The following is a 26,587-nucleotide window of genomic DNA, read 5'->3' as shown; positions in this document are numbered from 1 at the left end:
TCGGCTTGTGTTATGAAGCTGGCATGTTCATGTAGATTTCTGTTCTATATCATCTGGAAATATGAACCCGTTTCTCTCCAAGGAGACCACCCATGTGTTTGTTCAGTCACATGTCATCTCAACACTAGACTCCTAGACTGGTCTTTCGGGCTTTTGCAACAGATTTAGAATGCAGCAGCATGACTCTTCTTCAATGTTCTTAAGATCAGCCAGGTCACTCCTTTGCTAAGTACCTTTTACTGGCTTCCTGTAGCTTTTAACACCACATTTACAAACCTGGTTGGGGTTTCCAGTCAAAAATGGACCAAACCCTCCCTTTTGTACTTATAGCTTACAGCTCAACTTGACCTACCATCCTTCAAGCTTCTAGACTTTTTTCATCTTGGCACTAAGGTGTGGAACAAACTTCCCCAGGGTGTCTGAACAGTTGAGTTCCTCAGTGTCTTTAAATGTCAACTGAGGTCCCATCTCTTTCAAGACCACTAATCCTGCATTTATTCAAAGGTTTATGATCTAGGTATCAGGTATTATGTGTCTTTGTATATAGCAAGATCTAGGTCTTGGGACTTACAGATACTGTCTGACAGTATCTTCACTCAAGGTATCTTTGGACTTTAGCTTATTCACCATAACTAGGGATACATTCTGAAACTGCTCCCTTGGGAAGGTGAATGTAGTGTACCTTTAAAATGTATTTAGGCCACACAGTTGGATCTTAAGGACTGTTTTGTACCTTTGAGGGTACATTTATATTGTTTGTACATTTGGGGACAAAAATGTACTTGCACAGTACTCTTTTGTCTTACTGTGTTCTGTACAGTGGGCACTCTGCCGTTGAAGAACAGTGGTAAATCTTTGTATGCGACACTGCTCTGAAAATGCTTAGAAAATGCTTCTGTTTTACTCTCCCAGTGTATTGATATCATATTAAAGCCCCTTTGATCAATATTACTAGTCAATGGTCTCCAGTCCTTGTTGCTGGGTTTAGTGTGTTGGGAGCAGGGGTAACATTAAAATGTGCAGCAGGAGGGTTGGGAACCACTATTATTAGGCTTTTTTGATTTATTTACTCCATTTAAAGATGACAGATAACTTTTACATTGTGTGAAGGTTACCATTTCATAATATATGGACTAGTAGCAATAGTCTAAGATGACTTACAGGCATTGAGCCTAGCCACATTAATGTGAATTAGAACTTTAGATAAGTGACAAGGCTTTAGCACCTCAGTCTAGTGTTAGTGTTAGTGTCAATAAAACAGTGCATCCGAGTCTTACCTCAACTGACCACCAACGGCAATAGACGTCGTTGTTGTCTGGTTGAATGATGTCAGGTGACCAAACTTCAATGTCAGACCAATGTCTAATGTCAATTTGACAGAGAATAGCGTCGACCATGGATGTTTTGTTGTTGGTTTTAAGTTGTGACAAACAAAACGTCACATGCCAACATCATTTTTATGTAAAATAAGAAGTTGTGAGGTATGGTGACCAAAACCCAGTGAGAAATTCCAATTAGACATTGATTTGTTAAAGCTTTTAAGTGATGGTGTTAAAGCATTAAAACATCATGTAGCATTTTTACTTTAAAACAGCAGCCTGAAAGTCGTCATGATGCCCTACTCCCTATAATAGGGAGAATGACATCCCCATCATTGCCACTCTGGGCTGGAACATTGCTACTGCACTCTGTAACTCTGGTGAAGTGGACAGGACCACGCTGTGTTAGTCATAACTGTGTAAAATCGTATAATATTACTCAGTCCACACCTTGGCCTACATGCTTCTTTCACTTTCCATGATGCATGTGTAGAGAGTGTCCTTTAGAGGTGGCTCAAGCCTGAATTAAACCTCTTTAAAAAACAATCTCAGTAATCTCAGTGGCTCAGTGACTGCAGTTCAAGTATATTTTTAAATACGAATCACAGTGCGCAGAGTTTGGCAGGTTAGCACACAAAACATTAACATACTAACCCGTTTTCAACGAAAAGGAAGTGATGAAGCGTTGCCGTGCCAACATACATCACTGCAAGTTCTCCAGACGCCCTTGCCGCTGCACTTGCATCGTTAACCGCCATTGTTTCTGATAACTGTTCCAGACGTGAGTAGCTCAACACCCAGTGTCTGTCTAACATTTGAGCTCTATCTGTCAACCCAGTGTTGGCTTTGACGGATATGACACATTGATTTTCAACCAAACTATCAACATCTGTCAAATGTTAAGTTTCGACATCGCTTGGATTTTCATTTTCGAACCTCAAATAGACGTTCGGTGGGTGCATGCAGGGACAAATCGGTCTCACTCTTCACTCAGACTAGATATCCCTCCTACAGTCCTTGCGTAACCTACCACACATTCAAGGGGTCAACAACCCACAAGTTTTCCCCTAAAGTCGATAAGGGCTGAACACCACCCGCCCCCACCACCACCACCACCACCATCACCATCACCACCACCACCATCACCACCACCACCACCACCACCACCACCATCACCATCACCATCACCACCACCATAACCACCACCACCATCACCACCACCACCACCATCACCATCACCACCACCACCATCACCACCACCATCACCACCATCACCACCACCACCACCACCACCATCACCATCACCACCACCACCACCACCACCATCACCACCACCATCACCATCACCACCACCACCACCATCACCACCACCACCATCACCACCACCGCCACATTGATGAAAGCCAGAGCTGAGAGACCACTGCGAGGAAGGCGATGCACGCTCGCGCACGCATTCACACACTCTCTCACACTCTCTCACACACGCAAACGCACATGCAAATACATGCACACACACACACACACGCACGCACACACACACACACACACGCGCGCGCACGCGCACGCTGCCGCACGCACGGGCTTCCAGATTTGTTTTGGCGTTACGTTGGCACTGACATCACGTCGGTCGCAGCTGAAGAGAGGAGAGAAAATCAAACTGGAGGAGGAAACACACACGGCGTTCAGTCGCGCGCTGAGTGAGGAAGGAGGAGGATCGGCTGGGTTTTGCTGGACCGAGGCTGGAGGAGTCACATGACAGCAGCGGAGAGGAGGCTGAGACTGAGGCTTTACACTGAGCGAGCGAGAGAGAGAGAGAGAGAGAGAGAGAGAGAGAGAGAGAGAGAGAGAGAGAGAGAGAGAGAGAAAGAGAAGCGCTTCGTCTCGGCTCGCTCCGCCATTCCGTGTTTTGGGCCATAACGCATTTTTATTGCAACATTTTACTCCCGCTCGGTGAGTAGCTACATTTCCAATGGCCTCTTTTTTTGATAAGCATTCTTTTTTTGTCTTTTCGATTCTTTTTTTATTTTTTCCTCCTTTCGCTGGTGTTTGAAGGGTGAGATTTGAAGTGGTGTCGTTTTTCCAATCCAAGTTTTCAGCATGCAGTGATTTTCTGATTTTCTGATTTTCTGATTTCTGAGTCGTTGGTTTAATCGGTGCTGAGTGACTCTGTGGGCCAATGATGTCAAATGATGAAACTGGTTTTTAAATCGCTCTGGCTACCCCCCCCCCTCCCCTCTTTTTTCCCCTCGTTTTTTGTTTCCTGTCGTTGACTTTTGCTGTAGCTGTGCGTGCTTTGCTCTGTATTTTGCGGTTGGTGTTCATTGAGAGTTTTGTCATTTTCGTGTTTCGGTGCACCGTCACCGACCGGAGCATCTGCTGCTTTCATTTCGCCTCTCTTTTCTTTAAAGGAGTCATTTTTATCAACCCCTCCCGGTGACGTTTTAATGTGAAACTTTTCTTGCAGCTTTACTGATCGCAGGTCTGTTTCTCTCTCTTTTTCTGTTTTTGGTTTTTCTTTTTCTTTCATTTTTTTCAATTTCTTATACTTTTGCAGATTGTCACATTTTTTTTGGATGGTGTCATTTTTGCTAGAGTTGATGCAAACATAAGTGGATATGAAGTGAATCTGTCTCTCTGGGGGGCAAAAAACCAAACAAACAAACAAACAAACAAACAAAAGAAAGATCAAGGCGTTTTTGGTTTTCATATCAACGAAGATGAACAGACCAGTCTCCCTTTGCAGGTATATAAAGGACGAGAGATGAAATCTCCTACAGCACATTTGTAATTTGCAATAAAAGCAAAGCCGGTGAAATGTGACTCTGTGGCTGATGTGTTCTTTCGCTGTGAGGTTGTTGATCAGAGCACAGCATCTGCACTTCAGGGTAGTTGACTTTCTTCTTGAAGCATGTAAGACCGTAACGAGGAGTTCACGGATCAGGAGGTCAAGTATAACTTATTTAAGTCAATAGGCTTAGTGTTTATTATTCCCACTAAAATCAAGCATCATGCTCAGACATGCTTAGGGAGAACTCAACAGTAAGTATGATCCATTAATATGATTCTTGTCTTTGCAAACCTCGTGTAAGTAGATCAGTCAGCACTGGTGTTAAAGCCCAGGTGCATCATTAATACAGGTAGAATATTTTTCAGTTGTGTGTGCTGGCACATAAAGCTGGACTCTGGCATGTGGAGTGCCCTGTTTGGGGGTCAACACCTAATGTAATACATACACAAACTCCACTGGCAACTACAACTGTGATGGTCATCAAATGTCTTACATTTTGGCAAGGTTTTAGCACGTCACTGTGTGTTTATGACAGCTGTGGTCCTTTCAGGACCATGGACAGCGACTCGCATGGCTGTATATTAGTTCAGCACCATGGCCAGGGTCATGCACAGGTTCTTGGCGTTTTTATTGGCGTGTACAAGGGCAATGTAGCTTAAAACAAAGTCTTATCTGTTTGGCAGTGCATGTGTCCAAGATTTCTAACTATATTGTTACGAAGGCTGTGTATCCCTACCCAACAATACAGTGAGTCCATCCTTAGCGTGTCTTATATATTGTCAGTGCCGCGCAAGAAACATGCATCTTCATTTTTCACGCTGTTTGCTTGACATAGTTGGAATCTAGAAGTTCTTCTTTATAAAGATAAGACTTTTTTTGAAGGATTATTGCATGTCAGCAACCATTACAATATAATATATGTGATATTGTTTGAGTGACAGCAACAAAATATTATTATTTTGCTAAGCTAACCACAGATTTGTTACAGTAGTCACTTTCTACTCCTAATATTCTTCTCACAAAAGTTCCCTTGCAGTGTCACATCCATTCTCCCCAAATGCACACTCGTTTGAACTTTTTACAACACAGTCAAGTGATTTTTTATTAAAACCCCCTCTCAGAATGACTTTTATTAAAGACGCTCTTACTATATTAACGTCAGTGTCAACACGTTGTACACTAAATTTCTGAATATGTTAGGAGGGGAGGTGTGAGAGTGGTAGCACAGAGATGTTCGCGGGGTGGGTGTGCTGAAAGGTGCCTCTGCTGCGTTGATAAATGTCTGTCTCTCTGTCATCTCTCCAGCTGGGCATTATGATAGCCAGCGTTACTTCCTGCGGTGTCGTCTCTGCCCTCCAGGCAATTTCCTACGTTATCTGGGCCTAGCAAGCCTCACACACAAGAGCTATAAATGAGAGCTGGGAAATATGATAGCTCATGTGTGAAGATACCTTCGCTCTCATGAATAAAACATTTGGTGATGTGTAAAGACCTGTTTACACCGGGCATGTGCTTGCCATTAGAACAGGGCGTGTATGTGTGAGTGTGTGTGAGTGCGAGTGTGTGTGTCCACTTATTAAGGAAGAAATGTGTGTTTTATTCTGTTAGAGAAAAAAGTAGTGAGAAGCACATTCCAGTGTGGTTTGGCATGACAGGCATACTGAAGGTCTGCTGCTTATGCGCAAATCCTAAACCTAGTGCATGTTCACCTGATGGCCAATTATAAACACATGGCGACACCAAACACTGTGCTCTGTGCTGTGATCTGTATGTAAACTCTGCTATGACAGGGTGTTTGGTGTACTTGACAGGTGTAGCAAAACAGTTTTCATCGCCTGGAAACATGTAGATACATAGAATGACTTGTGCTGCTACATTAAGACACTAGTGTTTAGTGTTTCAGATCCAGCAGCTAGAAATATCAAATATGGAAGCACTTGTTGTGATTAAGAGATTGAGCAGTTGACTCAGTGTTGTTAAAAATATTGCAAGTGGGAAGAACCTTTAGCCTCTGAATGTCTTATCACGTACTAAGTCTTATTATTCATTATCCAGAAGTAAAGCAATGCAAATTGGCTTAAGTTATAGGCATAAACAATGGAAGCCTTTATTTGAGCATATTTGCAATAGAACCACTAATTTGTAAAGATGTAATTATTTAACTCTTAAACATATATGTCTTTCTATCTCTTACTTACAGTAGTGTTAGATATATACACCAATCAGTCATAACATTAGTACCACTGACAGGTCAAGTGAAAAACATTGTAGATTGTCTTTATCTACAGTGGCATCTGTCAGGGGGGGCATACTAGGCAAGTGTAAACAGTCAGTTCTTGAAAGTGATGGGTATTAAAAGCAGGAAAAATAGGCAAGCATAAGAATCTGATACACTTTGATACATTTTGAGTGATTGTGATGGTTAGATGTTACCAAATGTGATTCAAGAAAGGACAACCGATGAACTGATGACAGGGTTATGCACATTTAAAGCTCATTGTTGTGATCCATTTGATCCACGTCACAACTTACAGCACTTAAAGGATCTGCTGCTAACATCTTGATGCCAGATACCATAGGACATCTTCAAAGGAGTCCCTGCCTCAAATGGTCAGATCTGTTGAGATAGCGAGATGGAGACCTCCTCAGCTGGTAGTAATGTTATGGCTGATCAGTGTATATGTGCTGGGTAAACTACTGCTAATTAGTTTGTAAGGGAGTTGTGCAACCTTAAACACGCTGTCTTATACAAACTGAATAAGCCCTGATGCATTTTCAGATATGGTCTATCAAAATTGTTAAATCATTTTTTAAGCTGTTTTTTTTTTTTTGAATTATACATCCAAGCCAAATACCATTTCAGAACTTACATTTAGAAATAGTAAATTATTATTAGGTGTTTTAGGTGTGGAAGAATACATGTGCAACAATATTTTCATAAGGAAAACATTATCATAAGGAAAACAAAATGCAAACTGGCTTAGGTTATAGGAGTTAACAGTAGAAGCCTTGATCCAACTTATATTCTTACATTCATAAGAGAAAGGTACATAAAATAATAAAAAAAATCATGCAAAATTGGCCAAGAGGTCTAAGGGTTAGGAGAGGGGAAAAGATGGCATCGGCTTGCTATCAGTATTGCCAGATACTCAAGGTTGCAGTATCAGAATGAGACATGAAAAAGTGGTATCTGCCACCTCTAGAGTAAGCATCCTCGACCTTTTTGACCAAAGCCATCACCCCTTTTTTGCTGAGCAAGACTACTGAACTTACTTCAAGTGGCTCTTATCAGCTGAAACCACAACAGTGTAAATCTGCTGTGAGTGAATTGCTGCAGTCAACGCACTTTTTTCTAACAAAAGTTAGAGAGAGGTCAGAGAGGTGAAAGTTTCAAGGAGAGGTTTCAGAATGCCAACCAGAGTGCCCACAGCAGAAAGCAGCCACCCACCTTGCCATCCTCATCATGGCTTTTGGCAAACCCATCTCCTCCTGGTGAACCTCTCTTCGGTTTCCAGTTATTTCCTGCTTTGATGTCTGAAACCTACAGACTAAAGAAAGAGAGGCTTCAGTACTGTCTCATCAGGACTCCTCCTCAGAGCTCAGTGCCGTGCTAAAGGCTATTAAAAGCACTATCAAGAACCACAATAAAACTTCATGGTATTGAAATTATATTCAAAACACTTTTCCATGATGCTGTTTGAGTTCAACTAATGCATTAAGCACACGTTCTTTCCATGTGTTCCAAAATGAACGGCTCTCAGCAGGAACTCTTCTCTTCTAGTCCACATGAGGAAGCATGGCTTGAAGGCACTTCCTCTGGCATGGCCTGAAAGCTAAAGCTCAGCTCCTCTGTGTCCTCCAAGCCTTCATAGCCACGGGGTAGCTGCCTAAGTAAAATGATTCGCTAGAACGTTCTTCTCTCAGATCCCCCCACCATCAAAGTAGCAGGATGTGTAGGACCGGAATCAAAGGGCATTTGAACGGGGCTGTCTGATCTCTGCAAGCAGTGGGCATTGGGAGGCAGTCTTATAGCTTCAGTCATTGTAATGAGGCTCTTGTTATCACAGTATAGTATGCACAGTAAATAATTCATATCATCACTGTCACACAAAAAGCTTGTATCTCCAAATCGGCTACTTTACAGTAGGAGGAAAAAACGTTCAGTGGACTTTCAGTAGAAGTCAATGTAAAAATATATACATATATCTGATACATAATATGTGGAGAACAGATGTCAGATTAGATTATGTTAAAAAGTGAAAAACTGCATACAAGGTTTAAGATACAAGGTTTTTGTGACAACATTCTGCTGTTTGGCCAGGGATGATGGTACTAGGGGTGGTGAAATATGTACTAGGTGTGCATTTTGGTCTGCAGTGCATATAGGTGCCTCACTCACTTAAGAAAGGATAGCATTTGTGTCAAAATTTTGCAATTGTACTTTTTAACCAATAGCTGCTCCACAGCACAGCCTACACCTGTCATTAGGCAGGGTGCCAGTAAGTTCATGCTTATCTGCTACTGAGAGTCCAGTTCTCTTGGCAATATCTTTATACAGGGACTAGACATAGACACAGTTGTGTCAGTAATGTAATGAGTGCACCTTAAGTAGCTGAATGCATTCATTAGAAGGGGTATCCACAAACATTTGGACATATAGAGTATTTCTACTCTATTTCTAGAGTATACAGAGTAAATACAGTATATGTAGTATATAGTATATTTCATATATATAGTAAATATAGTATATTTCTATGTAGAGTAAATATAGAGTAAAAATCACCAGTGAGACCAGTGACAGCAAATAAAAGACCAAGGTGCTTTGAGTGGAGTTATGAAATAACACAGTTTTGGGAGGTGGAACTTGCCTGAAGAATCTCCTCTTTAATCGAACATTCTGTAATCTGACCATCTTTACCTTGGTCATGTGTCTATGACAATTCTGTGCAACCCTCCAGCCCCCCGTCACCTCCCTTTTAACCCTGTCATCTATGATTCCTGGCTCCACATATCACAGAAGGGACTTGCTTCCTACCACAAAGCGAAATTCCACCTGAATCCACCTGAACTCCAGCCCAAAGCTTGCCTGAGTTCTCCCACATCTCTTACAGCCTTTTCACAAATCAGAATGGGTCTGAACATGCAGAATGATTGTTTGAGTGATACCATAGAAGTGTAAAAATTCTTCAAAAGGTTCTTTATACTTACAAACCTCTAGTACAAACATGTATTGTGAGTAGACAAGTACAAAAGTATTTGTTTGTGTTGCGTTTGTAACAATAATAATTTACTAAAGAACCTTAGAGGATATATTAAATTAAAATATGTCAGTGGAAAACTAAGTGAAATGATATTTCAATGGACATTTTGTACAATATGCCCTCATATACTGTACATATCATTCATTCTATAAAATAGAGGACAAAAAAGCCAGACACAAACTGAGCAAAACTTTCAGCTTCTTGTTTCCATCAATGCTCATAAAGCAACTCTCTCACTGTACTCCTTTTGAAGACCCAAATAAATTACTCTCTCTCTCTTGTGTAGGTTCTACAAGGGACTTCTTAAAGTGACAGCACAACAGCCAGACAATATTGTTAATGTCTGGCAAAAACTTTTTCCACAATGTGAATTCCATAATGTGAATATGGCAGTTCTTTGCATTGTGCCAGAATTTATTGATGAATGGATGAATAGAAATGCTAGAAAATGATTTAGATGAGGCGCGACAGCGACCATAAACTCCAAACCAAAAACCAAATACATCAAAAATCTAAACACACAGAAAACCATTTCAGAATATCACATATTGATAAGATTTAACATCTTTTATAGAAAACAATGAATATCACGCTCCTCATTCATACCCTTGGAGAACAAATGGACAAGTGGAGAAATCCAAAAGGCCGTCCTCTATATTAATATTTAATTATTATTTAATATTTAATCTATAAGTATTTATAGAATTATAAGCACTTACAGAAGATACAGAAGTTTTCTTCACATGAATGTTTTTCCATTTCTTTTTTCTACTGTCTGCCTTAATAAGTTCCTCCGTCTGATACTACACGTAATGTAAGTTCTTGCTTATTAGAAAAGCCTGCTGGATTAGATGAAAGCTTGCCCCCCTGTCTCCTTGGGCTCTGGGCGAAGCGCTCGCCTCCTCTGTCCCTCTGAACAGATAAACAGCTTACCTTCAGTGGGCCACATGGGGTCTTAATGAATGTTAAGTACTTAGTCCTCTTTTTGAGCTGTTAATTTAATAAATGAAGGGATTCTTTTCTTTAATAATCGTATTCTGGACAATTAAACTCACATCTGAAGAAGAAGGACAGTCTGAAAGCCTTTTAAGTGCCAATTATGTCAACCCATTTGGGTTATAATGCATTCTTAAATTGTGACCCACTCAATGGCACATTTCCAATTGTATGTGCAGCTCTTTCAGCGAAGCTGCGTATTTAGCTCCAGCAATGTTTCATTAGTTCAGCACTTGCATGAGTTGCAAATGAACAATGAAATGAGGTTATGAACTCAGGGACAGCGACTGTGCCAGAAGTTGTTTCTCAAATTTACCATTTTCTTCACCCTTGAGTGACAGATTGAGTGGCTGCATTAAAATTCGCTTGAGCACAAACCACATTTCGAGTCGTGAAAGCCCACAGTCTAGATCGTTTTATGTGTGTGGAAGGTGTCCTTGCTAAGGCAAGTAGGTACAAACTGCTTCTTTACAACCAGAGTAAATGTAGTTCGCCTGGTCAATATTCCTCCTCCTCGTGTTGCTACATCTTTCGGAATACAAGCCTTGTTTTAAATGATTGTTTAATATACGACTCTGTGAAGGTCATCACATATAATGAATGAGAGCTGGCCTAGTATCCTCCCACTCAGCTCAGCCTGGCGCAGCTCTGAGACGCTAGTGAAGCCCTACTGAACCTGCTGACTGTTCAATTAGGCCCGGAGCTCAGAAGAGAAGACACGCTGTAGCTGCACTTCTTTCATGTAATATACATCCTACTGAGCCTGCACAGAGCACTGTGGCACTATGTACTTGCATAGAGCACTGAGTTTGGCCATGTCTCATTGTAGTGTGTGTGTTTAAAACAAAGGAGAGCTATTCATGTGCATGTGCAAAAAGGAAAAGAGAGAGCGGGGGAGAGAGAGAGAAGGAGAAGCCAGGCTCCTATTCAGTTGTTTCGCAGTTATGAAATTTCTGCAGGAAAATAAACGAAATAAGTCGTGTCTCCATCCACCACAGTTGGATGTATGCTACCGTGATCAGGAACGCCATCAAAACCAGCAACATGTAGAGATTAAACTAGCAATATTTTTTTGTGGCTGGTCTGTTGTTTGACGTTCAGGCCAGAGAGGCCAGGCAGGACGAGCAGTACCCCACCTAATGAGGACTGAAATATCTGTGCCACCCCAACAACGTCCACCATACATCTGAAAGTGCAAACACACCAGACAGATAAAGCAGAGCAGATCTATTTTTCAGACCAGCTTTGGATTCTGCATGTCAGATGGTTGAAAGCTACCTTTAAAAAGCTGTGTGTCATGATCAGACCATCTGTTGGACCAGTCGTTTCCAGTCACCCGCCACCCATTCCAGCTGGTGTGAACTGAATCATGCAACTTACGGCTTGATCCGACATTGTGTATTCAAAAACCCTGTTCCATCACACAGTTTTCACACTGCGGCTTAAGCATCATTCTACAACTTTTCCACCTCATCCTAGAATTAAAAAAGCTTTTTGTGATATTTTTTGTGACATTTTCACCATGGTGGAAGGAAAACACACTTAACAGAGAGAAAAAAGAGAGAGAGAGAGAGAGAGAGAGAGGGAGGGAGGATTAAGAGAAAAAGACAGAGACAGAGAGTACGAGAGAAGAGTGAATAGAAGGATCAGGGTGAGGGATAGGAGAGCAGCTAATTCACACATGGGATAATGAAAAGTGCTAAAAGAAAAATTCTATCATCTCAGAATCACTATTAAAATGACATCTCACCAGCATCTTTCACAGATACACCGCCCATTCTGTGTATTCTGATAAAATAAAGAACCCACTCAAACACGGGAAAGAGGAAAAAGGAAAAAAGAGTGAGTAAAAGAAAGGTGAGGAGAGAGAAAGTGGTAGAAAGCAGAGAGAGACAATTACAAAAAACAAACAAACAAACAAAAAAAAAATAGAGGAGAAATAGCGAGACAGCCAATAAGAGAAGAGAAAGAGGGGGATGAAAACAGGGGAAAGAGCGAGAGAGAGAGATAGAAAGGGCAAGAGAAACCGAGATAGAGAAAGAGAGGAAAGCTAGAATATAGGCAATAGAGGGTAATAGAAAAGAAGAGAAGAGAAAAAGAGGGAAACAGGGAAGAATATGAGAGAGAGAGATACTAGGAGAGAGTATATGCAGTACATAGAGAGAGAGAGAGAGAGAGAGAGAGAGACAGAGAGAGAGAGACAGAGAGAGAGGGAAACAGACAGAACAGCATTACTGAAACACTATCCTGTGCTCCATTCAATTTGGAGCTGGCAAATTAGGCAACACGGTAATCGTCTGCTTTCTTTGCCTTTTGTGCGGGCAAATCCATTCAGGGGATTATTTTGGGATTGGTAAGAAGACAGCGAGAATCACATTTGCAGCCATATTTAGTCCTCTTCATTCTTCAGACCTCATTTGCTTTTGCCTCTATTGTCATTTAGTTCTGACTGGGGTCATTTTTCAGTCATTTCTTCCAGTAAGCCGTAGATGCAATTTGATGCACAAGTCCATTTTTGTCCTACACACACAAGCACACACACACAAGCACACACACACACTATATGTCCAAATGGTTGTGGACACCTCTGCTAATGAATACATTCGGCTACTTTAAGTTGCATCCATTGCTAACACAGATGCATACATGAACATGAACCCACTGGCCTGATGCCTAATCATGCCTAATGTCAGGCATAGGCTAGAGGAGTATAAAGCCCCTCAGCACTGAGCTGTGGAGCAGTGGAACTGTGTTCTCTGGAATGATAGCTAGTGCTTCCAGTACTTTTTTTTTACAAAGAGTTGGGGATAAGGTGGGGTGGTGATCCTCCAACATCCTGACCTCACTTACACTCTTGTTGCTGAATGCAATCTTTTTTTCTTTTGGAAGAAACAATGAATGAGAAGTGTCTGAATACTTTTGGTGCCCATATGGTTACTGTGATATAGTAGAGTATGTCTGTTCCAGTCATACTGTTACATTAGCCTAGCTATATACACCTCTGTCTGTGCATGTGTGTGTGGTGTATATGTGAGTGTGTGTGCCTATACATCTTTGGCTATGCACGCCTGAACGTTTATTTATTTCTAAGGGGAAGATATTTCTACCTTGTTGTCTTTGGCAGGGCAGATTAAATCTTGATTCACTTCATGGAATCAATTTCACAGCCTATTTCAGCAGCATCCTCTCTCCAAGATCAAGCTGAATGTCATTTTGCACTGCGATTTGTCTCGCTTGGGATGCACAAGCTTTTCCAATGTATTTACCTCTCTCTGTTTATCACATCAGCCTGTAGAAAATCTTCATTAATGTCAATGATTTAGATGCCGCCTAGTGCTGCTGCCTAACTGCGGACAGCAGTTAGCAGTCATCTTCTCTGACATGCTTTCGGATGTTCAGACTTTCTACATATACAATACCTCCAGCAGAACAAGGGTTCCCAATGCCTTTAAGAAACTTAAACCCTGCTTTATTAACAGCCTTAGTATAATCGTAAGGTTTACATCTGGCTGGATAACAGTAGTCATGGCATAGAACCATGAAATAACCCCGAAAAAATGGATAAGAAAAAATGAAATTTAAAAAGAGGTCTTGTTGAAACTGTCACAAATGGGACGAGACACTGAGATAAGATGTAGACATGAGCTTGAATAGATTTACTGATAGGTATTGAAGGAAATACAAGGCTAATAATACAAGACTAACACAGACACGAGTGAAGTATGAAGTATTCTAACTTAGACAAGGTTCCTGACTACAACATTTAACAAGTGCTTCTTTACAAGAAGGATCAACAACTACATTAACATTAACTGGAAAACAACTGGAGAGGTCCACTTTCATCAGAAAATGTCCTTGATTACCAATGGTATGTGCTGTGTATAGTCAAACCACCCAGCGCTATAATACGTTAATGGGCATTAACTTTATAACTTTTAGAGATCAGTCAACCTTCTACTCACTTACCTATTCACAGTAACAAAAATTTGACCAGGAGTACCCAAACTTTTGCATGCCACTGTACACACACACACACACATACACACACACACACACATCTCTCTCTCTCTCTCTCTCTCCCTCTCTCTCTCTCTCTCTCTCTGTCTCATTTCATTTTATTCCTCACATTCCCTTTTCTCCTCTGCATTTCTATACATCCAATCTCTAGCTGAAAGCCTAAGGACAGTGTAACTACTCATCTACACTGAGGATGTGATCAGCACTTCTCCACTCATTATTTCCCTCTGTGATTGTGGAGCTGTGAAGGTGAGCACATCGATTTGGTGTTTCATCCGCTGCTATCTTCCTTATCCCTCCTATGCATTTGACATGAATTACTATGTCATTTTCTTTACCCCTATTCAGACTTTCCAGGCTTTGCATTAGACGATCATGAAGCTTTGATAGCAGATTCTGAGAAATATTCTCCTACATGATGAATGGAAGCATGTTTTAGCGTGCCTGCTTGTATGTAGCCCTCTCTATACTCTATATGGACAGCTGTGAATGTGATGGGGGGACACTAAATAGCTGTTCATTCTGTCTGCCAGATTGTGATAGCATTCTCGTTAGCTGCAATAGAGCTCTGGGTGTGTTTCTGAAGCAGCGATTGCTCACACAGACACCACAGCAGGCGCGTGATCTATATGACATGCAGGCCATGCTCCCCCATGCCGCTCCTGTCACTGAGATAACTGAACAGAAACAGATAAACAAAAGGTGTGGGCTCAAGCAGGTGGCGGCCACGAAAGCTGCTGAAGCAGAAAGCGCCCTATCCAAATTACCTCAGGGAGCAGATTATACTGGAGCGCCCCAGATGGGCCGCATCAGCAGCAGCAGCCGCATCAGTGGTGACGGTGGCCAGGCCAGGCTGGGCTCAGCTGGGCTCAGCTGGTCTTCACCTGGACTTACTATAGCTGTATGCTCTTAACAGAGGTCCAGTGGGCAAACAAGTGCTTTAAGAGGGCGAAGGCTAAGCCAAGGGACATGTAAACCAGTCAACTGACCAGGGACCGCTGTCATTAGTTCAATGGTTGTGCTCCCTGGCCCAATTTTTCTTAGGTATGGACCAAAAGTGTTACTCATAGCAAATATATTGAATTTGTGTTCTGGAATAAGCAGAATACATGCCAAATGCTATATTGTAATACGAGGCAAGACCACATATTTATTTTTTTAATCAGATTTTTGGAAAATTGTAACATAAAGACCATCATATGTGTAAAATCTGAGTAGACAGAGTACAACACTACTCCTAGCGGTTAGGGTTACAACACAACAATAAACCTGAAACACTGTGTGACACAAATCTATGCTTCTAAACTATGATCCCACTGGGGTCAATGAACGCGCCGGCACATCAAATTTGGTGTTGTTGATATCGCCCTTTCAGTTGCATCTGATTGTACTTGACATACATCCAGAGTTACGAGGCTATGAAGAAGGGTTGAGAAACTCGTCTTCTGCCTCTTGCTGTGTCTACCTGGTGAATTTGTGTGTCCGACATCTTCCTCTGATCTGGAATTGTTGTTTTGTGTGAAACTGACCAGGGGACACTCTGGCTTTGAAAGTCAATGACTGTTGTATCAAGGAGAGTGGTGGTGGTACCACTTCTATTCACACTTCACGTCTCGCATAAGCCCATTTCAAGCATCAAACCTTCGTCCACATGAGAAAAGGTATGTTTTTACAAGCTATATGGAGATTTTCTAAAATCCTTTCAGGTTTTGGGTCAAAGTATCTTTTCACTCAGTGCTCTAAGTCAAATGGGGTCTCATTATAGAGAGAGCTATAGAGATCGTTCTATATATTTTATATATAAACCATGTGGGTATTTTCTTATATACAAGAAAATACACAGAAAATGCCCTTAGACCCCAGAGGGTTCATAAAAAATCAATACTGTGTTTTGAGAATCAGTACAGTATTGCAAAACATGATATCCCGATACTTTGATATATTGATATTATCTTATTTCCCCTAATAAATACATTGCAAAGGGTCCCAGAGAACAGCAGAGATTTATTAAATAGGAAATCTCAAATTACGTTGCTCGCATGCAGCAATAGAGTGAAATCTTTCGTGTGTGTGTGTGTGTGTGTGTGTGTGTGTGTGTGACATAAAGTCGACCACAGAGATGCAGAAACCCGTAAATTGAACAACTGTACGCAGCTGCACATTAAACTGTTGAATAAACTTGATAGAATACTTGAAATTGTACTGGTTTCATTGCACAGAAAACAAACTACTAATTTTTAGAGCTAATCTGAACTTATGCACATCCAGACAGAAGCTCTGTACACTTTAAACATCTTTTATAACTAAGAACTCTGTCACACGTTGGATTTCTTGCTCCTATCGTCAAGTCTTTCTCAAGAGTTGTGTGAAAAACTCACCCACGCTCTTAAAAATAAAGGTGCCAAGAAGAGCTCTTTGGAGCAAAGCCATAGAAGAACACTTCGCTTTTTTGTGAGTGAGATTGTAAGTGTGCGAGTTTTGAGAACCTTCAAGTAGTTTATGAGTCAAGCTTCTTACCTGATTTTTACCTCTTTAACATCATGTGTTGTAAAAACATATTGGCACCCCTGGTCAAATTGTAGAGCGGACTTCATAAATGATTGTTTACTTTCTTAGTTGAACATAGTAAATGAATAATATCGGGGGGGGGGGGCTTGCTTGTTCTCACTGCTTACCTTCTAGAACTGACTGTTCACTCGCTGCCTAATATATCCACCTCGTTTGTTTTCTACTTTTTTTTCCACCTGACAGTAGTCCAATTGTATGGCTGATCAGTGGATGCACCCCCCACCCCCCCACCCCCTGTATGTAACTCTGAGCAAATATATTGAATTTGTGTTCTGGAATAAGCTAAATAAATGCCATGTCACATTTTTCTTTTACCAAGAGAATCAACTAAACACATCATTTGTCCAAGCAAACAAGACATGACTGTGTGCCGGAAACTGATTGATTTCATTGATGAATCACATTCAGAACAACAGTTGACCAAAGTGCTGGACACAATACGAACATATAAAACATCAAAATGCAGGACAAATCCAAACACCATACAGACCCACTGCTGTGCTGTCTACATGCCTTTTAAATTCAGGCTAAAAGGTAAGCTTGAATGTTCTTGACCAAAAAAATAGTAATAGTGGAAACACACCTCATGTTCAGCATTAAAGGCTGGCCTGGCAGTAGCAGGGGTTTTAATTCTCTAGGATTACCCTCTGGGTCTTGACCTCATGAATAGTGTTTTATTTATTTATATAGCTATTTTTATCATGCTACACATTTGACTCCAGCACTGGTTTTATTCTTCAGAAGATCTCAGACACATTTTTTAATACTTTTAACCCTATGAAAGTGTACAGCCTGCTGAACAATCTATTCCTTGGTTTTACTGTCTCCGTTCTTTTCCCCTTCAGCATTCATTTTATCATTTACCATAAAGCCGTCCAGGAGACGGTACATCCACACAGTAGAACATGTTGAGGAGGATGGAGGAAGAGAATGAGAGAATAAGGAGCGATATGCATATGCTGATGTCCTGCACAAACCTTGTATCTCCATTTTTGTTGTTTTTCACTTTTTGACATCAGGTAAATCTGGTAGTTGTTCTTTACTTTGTGTGTAAAGTTTATAATTAAAATGATGAAAATAAATGCTCCAAAATGGACTTGGAATTAATTAATTAAATAAATAAATAAATAAGGTTAAAGGTTAAAAATCTTTTTCTTTTTTCTGCAAAGTTGTGGTTTTGGAGAAGCAAGGTTTTTGCGTGACACCAACAGTATGTGATATGATTACATCGCCTAAACGATCTGATGAGCCCAGTGTCAAGAGTCACAGTCTGTCATTTTCCGGTCTGTCAGCCTGATGTTTTTGGTGTGTTGTCAGAAGCAGCCACGCTGTTCATCACATGGCATTCTCCTGGTTTGTCACGTTGCATCACCTTCTTGTCACGCTCAATCGTTATCGTCTTGACTGGTGAGATGGGAGAGATTTTAAGGTCATACCTTCTTTCCTCGGGGTGGCTTCAAACATTGCTCACACATCTCGTAAGAGACAGAGCCTTTGGACTGATCTCAAACCGGTGTTGTATGTCAGAGTTGGCTGGGCCTGATTAGCTTGCGGGTTTTCTCTCAGAACCCTCAGCCGCGGGGCCATCTCTGTCTTATCGGTCTTTGATCGAGCGTGACCTCAATTTCCTCCTCTCTCCCCACGAGAAAATACCGGAATGGAGGGATGGAAATTGATTTGCATCTGTATGGTTTCGATGTGCCCGTGGAGTGAAAGCAGTGTTCCTACATGGCCCCTTCGGGTGCGATCTTCCTCAGTGTTCGAGCCGAACGGTTGAATTGGAGCGTGCAGCCTTGATGACTATGGATATAAAAGTAGGATGAATCGGAGATTGATTCAAAGCGTCATTGAATATACAGATATATTTAGAGTGAATGCATCTTGATGAGGCCTTTTGATCCTTCTCAACCCATGACTCAAGCAACGCTTCGCTTTTCACCGTAACCTCTGAGTGTCAGGTGCCCGATATGAGCTTGAGGCATGTCATTATTTCCACCATCCTGCAGAGCTGAGGGTTCAGGAGTTCATCGTACTGGAAGTGACTTTACCCAAATCATCGCAGTTAAGACCAGTTTCATCTTTTGACAAATGTCAGCCTTTACAAGGCATTACAAGATAATATCAGATTGTGAACAGTGGCTGACGGATCTATGGAAATCAGCTTAATACATCTGTTTAAAATGACTCAGGCCTGCAGAAGAACCTAACCCAGTAAGGGATTACAGTCAATAATGAAGTCAAGTCTAAGAATAGAAAAAATAGGCGTTGTGTTAGCAACCATCGCCTACTTGTAATCATATCTGATGAGTGAGCCTGTTTGTCTATTTGCCTGTTCCCTGTTGTTCTAATGCGTGTCCGTCAATGTGTGTGTGTATATTATATCATCCAAAGTCATCATTATAATCAAAACAACATGAGGAGTAGTGAATCTAATAAGTACAGCAGAATAAAAGCTGGCCTTTTTGTACTGAATCGACGCCGCTCATGAGGCCTGGCTGTGCTGTTTGTTTTTGGCATCACAGACTGTGACACAGTCTGCTGTGGCAGATCAGAGAAAGGCTCTGTGTCATCTATTGATTTTCTCTCGCGGTGCTGATGTTGGGGGGAGGAGTGTGAGGTGTTTAGGTGCTTAGGTTTGTACTCTTTCCTCATGCCGGAATGTTTTATCATTGGTTTTCCACTTCCTTTTCTAATGAATATTTTTAGCCATAAAGCGCTGCTGCCTTTTGGCTGCATTGATCTGTCTGCATGTGATAAAATGTGGAAATCATTAGGACAGTCCATTACAGTGAGGAATTTGTAAACTCATCACTTTAAAGCAAAAGCAAGTCATTAAAGGGAAAGATCATTGCAGGTTTATTACAGTCTTTATGACATTAGTGCTTAATTACCTCCATGTGCAGGGCTTTATACAGTACTCAGTTTCCCTGCGTTTGTGTTATAGGCCATTTGAATCATTTATAAAATTCACATTATGATGGAAAGCTTCAGAGTCTTCAGTCTGTTATGTTTTCTCTAGTTTATGTGACTCTGGTCTGTATTTGGAGTGCTATGGTACAAGAATTTGACATATTTGTGCTTTATGTGAGCTACTAAAAGGTCAATATCCTAAAGGTGTCCTTGTTTTTCTTGTTTCTGAGATCCATATATAACAGTTATATGGTTTTGTTTATTAAAAACAGCCATAATAATAATAATAATAATAATAGATTTTATTTTACTGTTGACTGATAGCATTAAGTATATACACTATATAGACAAAATTATTGGGACACCAGCTCATTCATTGCTTCTTCTTGATTATCTGGTTACAAGGACACCTGTCAAGACGTGAGATATTAGGCAGCATGTGAACAGTCAGTTCTTGAAGGTGATGTGATGGAAGCTGAAAAATGGGCAAGCATAAGAATCTGAGCCACTTTGTAGGCCCACGTGTGATCACATCGGGCAGGGCTTGTGGTGTGTTCCCAGTATGCAGTGGTTAGTACCAACTAACAGTGGTATTTGTATATGTATACGTATATGTACATCATCAATGATTTGGTCCTTTTTGTTGTACAGTCTTTTTGGTTGTTCAGATTGAATGATGAGAAAGTCTCCACAACTCTCAAAATGCACAGACACACAGTAATGCCCAGATATGAGAGGGATTCCCTCTTCCCATTCATGTTTATTTTTGCTTAACCAAAATGGCATCAGATTTTTTTATTACTTTTGAGAAGACCTGAGGTATTAAACCTGAAATGGGGAATCACACCCTTTTCTCCACCTTTTTCTTTCACATTCTCTTGTTTTCCTCAAGTCTCTCAATGTGAGACTGGCAAATGCAGTCTAATTCACACATTGATCACACTGCGCACAGGAAAAGGTAGAGGAAGGTCATTATTTTCTCGTAATTGATTGCTTTGTCTCTTTAGCAAGGGCTGAATAGCAACCCAGACTAGAAGTAACTAGAAGTGTCTGTAACTGTTTGGCTGATTGTCTGCTCTGTGATAAAATCAATATTTTTCTCTAAGAGAATCGGCCAATACACTCAAATCCTCAAAAAATCCTCAATAGGCAAGTACTTTATATACTCACCAAACACCTTATTAGGAACCCTCTTAAAAACAAAGTTGATGCAAATGTTTTTTTTTTAATCAAAACTGGTTAGTCTATGGCATCACTCAAAGAACCCTTTGTAAATACCTTTACTTTTACGACTTAATACTATACTAATACTGAGAAGGGCCTCCTTCTGCTCTTAAAATAGCTTCAATTCTTTATAGCATGGATTCCACAAGATGAACAATTTCGTTAAGATTCTGGTCCATGTTGAAATGACTGCATCACATAATGCCTGCATATTTTTCAGAAGCATATCGTGCTGCAAATCTTCCATTCTACCACTTTCCAAAGGTGTTTTATTGGCCACCGAGCAGGTATGGGACTGGGAAGACCTCTGAAGAACACTGAACAGCTTTGTTCAACTGCTTTGCTGAGACAGCCTTTGCTTTGTGACATGGTAAATTATCATGCTAGAAGCAGCTGTTAGAAGATGGTAAACTGTGGCCATGAAGGGATGCTCATGGTCAACAATACTCCAATAGGTTGTGATTGTTTGGTATTAGCAGGCCCAAAGTACACTGGGAAAACATTCCTGACACCCAATCCAGAGAGGTGGGATTAATTGACTCACTTTGTTGGTTCCACATTTTGACCTTTTGTCTTTAGAAATGGAGATTCATCTGACCAGGATGAGTTTTTCCAGTTTTTCAATGCTCCAGTGCTGGTGAGGCTGTGCCCAATGTAGCCTTTCTGTCATCTCAAACCAGTCTGGCCATTCTCTGTGGACCTCAACGCCATCAACAAGTCATTGCTGTCTGCTGCTCACTGGATGGTTCTCCTTTCTTTTACCATTTTGAGTAAACTCTAAAGACTGTTGTGTTGAACAGCCCAGGAAAGTCTCCATCCTGATGGGTAATGTGAGCATCACCTGAAGTTGTTAGTCTATATAAGTGTGATTTTATGTATTGCATTGCTGCCACACATTTGGCTGATTAGATAATTGCATGAACGAGTAGGTGAACAGTAGGTCTTCCTAATAAAGCACTCAGTGTGTACACATGAGAGTACATAATTCACTGAATAGAGTGGCAACACTTTTAAATGAAATCAGTGCACTAATTGATAAATCAATACCCACTGAACCTCTGTGTATCGACAGAAAATGCTAATGTTCAACATGACCGCCATTACCTTGGGCTTTATGCGTAATGTTTTATTATGCCTCCAAATATTATGCTTCTCCTTCCCCAAAATCAGTTCTCAACATAAAAAAACTGTTCAAATTTTTTGAGCATTGCACAGGAAACTAAAAAGTAAATGTCATCTGTGCTACTTAGATACATAATGTATAATTAGATCCATCGCCAAATCCCACAGCGCTCACAAAAACATCAGTCAAATTGCAGTTTAGTCCTTTATTGTGTGTTAAAGGTCTTGGGGAATTGAGCTCGTTTGTGAACACAATATAGAGCAGCTCTGGTGTAACATAACATGTAATCTGCTCTGTTTAGATCAGCGGACATAAACCTCAGGAGAACATGTCCTTGGTCAAAACCAGCACAAAGCAGATGAAAGTCTGAAGGGGGGATGGGATGGCTTTGTGGAGGAATGGTTGGAAGGGGGAAAGTTGGTGGAGGTTCATATCCATTCTCCTTGGGAGACGAGAGGGAGCTCCTTTTCCTGCTGCGGTGCGCATGCAGTGATTTAAAACTCCCTCAATTAGTCCTGAGCTTCTCCTACACACACTCCACACACTTGCTGCACATTAATCAAATTAGATTACAGCATTTAGATAGGCTGGGGCTAAATCTGGAAACATTCGCCCACACTAAATCTGCATCTGTGAGACATGAGGTTGGGAGAGCATGTGCATGTATGTATGTGTGTGTGTGTGTGTGTGTGTGTGTGTGTGTGTGAATATGTAAAGGCCTCTGTGTATATCTTTCAACATTATCAGGACAAAACTAGAGAGTAAAAAAAAAAAAAAAATAAATTATATATATATATATATATATATATATACGATTCATGTATATAAAATGATTCACTTAATAGAAAAAAGTATTGGGACACCTTGCCAATTCATTGCTACTTATCATATTATGGGTACCTAATAAGAGTTTATCCTGCTTTTGTCTCTACTGTCAACTGATCCTACTGAAGGATTACTACTAGATGTTGCAGCATTGCTGTGGGGATTTGATTGAATTCAGAAACTGGAGCATTAAGTGAAGTCAGGATGTTGGATGAGTCCTCTCGGAGTCAATTCACATCTAAATGTCGACTTGAAAAACCCATCATAGCTATAACCAAGGAAAATAACTAATTTAATCTACACCCAAACCTAACGTCAATGTACACTATAATCTACACCCAAACATAACGTTAACATACACCTTAATCTACACCCAAACCTAACGTTAACATACACCTTAATCTACACCCAAACCTAATGTTAACATACACCTTAATCTACACCCAAACCTAATGTTAACATACTCCTTAATCTACACACAAACCTAACGTTAACATACACCTTAATCTACACCCAAACCTAACGTTAACATACTCCTTAATCTACACACAAACCTAATGTTAATGTATACCTTAATCTACACCCAAACCTAACGTTAACATACACCTTAATCTACACCCAAACCTAACATTAACATACTCCTTAATCTACACCCAAACCTAACGTTAATGTACACCTTAATCTACACCCAAACCTAACGTTAACATACACCTTAATCTACACCCAAACCTAACATTAATGTACACCTTAATCTACACCCAAACCTAACGTTAACATACACCTTAATCTACACCCAAACCTAACATTAATGTACACCTTAATCTACACACAAACCTAACGTTAATGTACACCTTAATCTACACTCAAACCTAACGTTAATGCACACCTTAATCTACACCCAAACCTAACGTTAACATACACCTTAATCTACACCCAAACCTACTGTTAATGTACACCTTAATCTACACTCAAACCTAACGTTAATGTACACCTTAATCTACACCCAAACCTAACGTTAACATACTCCTTAATCTACACACAAACCTAACGTTAACATACACCTTAATCTACACCCAAACCTAACGTTAACATACACCTTAATCTACACCCAAACCTAACGTTAATGTACACCTTAATCTATACCCAAACCTAATGTTAACATACACCTTAATCTACACCCAAACCTAATGTTAACATACTCCTTAATCTACACCCAAACCTAACGTTAACATACTCCTTAATCTACACACAAACCTAACGTTAATGTACACCTTAATCTACACCCAAACCTAATGTTAACATACACCTTAATCTACACCCAAACCTAACATTAACATACTCCTTAATCTACACCCAAACCTAACGTTAATGTACACCTTAATCTACACTCAAACCTAACGTTAATGTACACCTTAATCTACACCCAAACCTAACGTTAACATACACCTTAATCTACACCCAAACCTAACGTTAATGTACACCTTAATCTACACCCAAACCTAACGTTAACATACACCTTAATCTACACCCAAACCTACTGTTAATGTACACCTTAATCTACACTCAAACCTAACGTTAATGTACACCTTAATCTACACCCAAACCTAACGTTAACATACACCTTAATCTACACCCAAACCTAACGTTAATATACACCTTAATCTATACCCAAACCTAACGTTAATATACACCTTAATCTATACCCAAACCTAACATTAACGTACACCTTAATCTATACCCAAACCTAACCTTAACACATATTCTGAAATTAACAATAGTAAATTGAGGAATCCTTATAGTTTCTCTTTTGGTGTCGGTTCATTCGTTTCTTTTTTCGAAGCTCCAAAAAGCTCCATAAACATCAGGATTTCCTCCATCAGTATCTCCCAGCCCTGTATTTTAAATTCCTCTTCGAATACATGACAGACAGGTTGTTTGTGTGAGTTTAGCTCTTTCTATGTGAGATCATGCTGTGCAGCATGGTACTCTGTCCACAACATGCTGCTTTAGTGGGAACATACTCAGTGTCCAACATTTACATTTATTTATTTAGCAGACTCTTGACATTCACAAACATAAACAAAGAGAAAGCTAAGACGAAGAACAGAGAACCACAAGCTAATCTGATAGGGTGTTTAAATTAAATCCTATTCCTCAAACTGAGAATTGATACAAGGAAATGAGAAAATGAAAGCATGTACATTACGTCTGATGATTGCAAATAAGCATGATCTCTCATAGGTCCTGTATGCATTGTATGTGTACATACCTAAGTAACAATTCACCTCTTGACAGGTGCTGTTATAAATAGATAATCAATAGCTGATCATATAACTATATTTCAAAATGTTTTGGGCATCCCTTCTAATGAATGCATTCAGCTACTTCAAGTTGCACCCATTGCTGACACAAATGTGCAAACGCACACACACACACAGCTTGTCTGGTCCCTGTAGAGATGTACTGCCCATAGAATAGGACTCTGGGGCCATGCCTTATGCCAGGCAATGGAGGGAATGAATAGGTGTGAAGCCCTCCAGTATTGTGTAGCAGTGGAACTGTGTTCTCCGCAATGATGGATGGTGCTCCATGTACCTTTGGGATGAGTTGGAGAGTTGAGGATGAGGTGGGTTGGTGATCCTCCAACAACCTGACCTCACAAGCATTTTTGCTGTTCCTCCAAAATCTAGTAGAATGCCTTCTCTGGACAGTAGAGACAGTTACTCCAACAAAAGCAGGATATATTGGACCTCTATAACACAAGGTAAATGCAGCCTCAGCAATGCCACAAAGGGCTGCTTTTAGAAGCCCATTGTCAAACTACACATGTACTGTGATGAGCGTGATACAGCTGCTCCCTGTGTGAAAAATGAACAGTGTGTTCACACACACTTTTTAAAGATTGTCCATCCGCACCATAATAGCTACAGAGTCAATCATCCTGGTCACACCAAGCGTCTAAACAAACACTCAATCCTCTTTCTCTCTCGCTCTCTCTCTCATTCTATCCCCACCACCCTCCTCCCCCACCTGCTTGCCTTGCTCCTGGAGGTCAATTTCCTCCCCACCGCTTATCATTGAGCAGTATTAGTGCCTAAAGCGCTGCTGCTCTGAATGAGATCACAATAATTCAATCAGATTGGTCGAGATCTCATTTCAGCTTGTGTGCGGACCGCCAAGCACGGGCTTTTGCATTCCCCCGCTGCTGTCTAACTTCCTCTGTGTGCCTCTCTGAGCTGATTGACAGGCGCAGGGTGCTTTTGGGGTGAGTTCATCATTAAATTGCATTTTTTTCCCTCTATTTCCTCTCTGCAGTCCTGTTGAGTGCCAATACCCTTTGCACTGCCCTGATACGTCCTAGGGGTTGTGTATGTGTATTTGGATGTGTATGCATGTGTGCACGTGTGTGGGATCATGTGGGAAGTTGCACATGTTCTCTACAGTGTGTGTGTGTGTGTGTGTGTGTGTGTGAGAGGATAGGAGGGTGAGTAGGATGCCAATTATGTGTGTGTACGTGTGTGTTTGTGTGTGTGTGTGTGTGTGTGTGTGTGTGTGT

General features: G+C 40.7%; 1 protein-coding gene across 4 annotated transcripts in view; it reads left to right on the top strand.

Annotated features, from left to right (window-relative positions):
* Positions 1–2,947: 2,947 nt before the first annotated feature.
* LOC140555960 (RNA-binding Raly-like protein) overlaps positions 2,948–26,587 on the top strand; it is a 189,079-nt gene continuing 165,439 nt past the window's right edge. Inside the window, exon 1 of one of the 4 annotated variants that reach the window (XM_072679355.1) lies at positions 2,948–3,269. The gene's annotated coding sequence lies outside the window, so the exon portion shown is untranslated. Of the gene's footprint in view, positions 3,270–3,798; positions 4,063–26,587 lie in introns of those variants that run through there. The other 3 variants (XM_072679357.1, XM_072679359.1, XM_072679356.1) reach the window with 3 other exon arrangements.

This window comes from Salminus brasiliensis, chromosome 5, assembly GCF_030463535.1.
Source record: "Salminus brasiliensis chromosome 5, fSalBra1.hap2, whole genome shotgun sequence".
Classification (NCBI taxonomy): Eukaryota; Metazoa; Chordata; class Actinopteri; order Characiformes; family Bryconidae; genus Salminus; species Salminus brasiliensis.
This window is presented reverse-complemented; position numbering and strand designations above follow the sequence as displayed.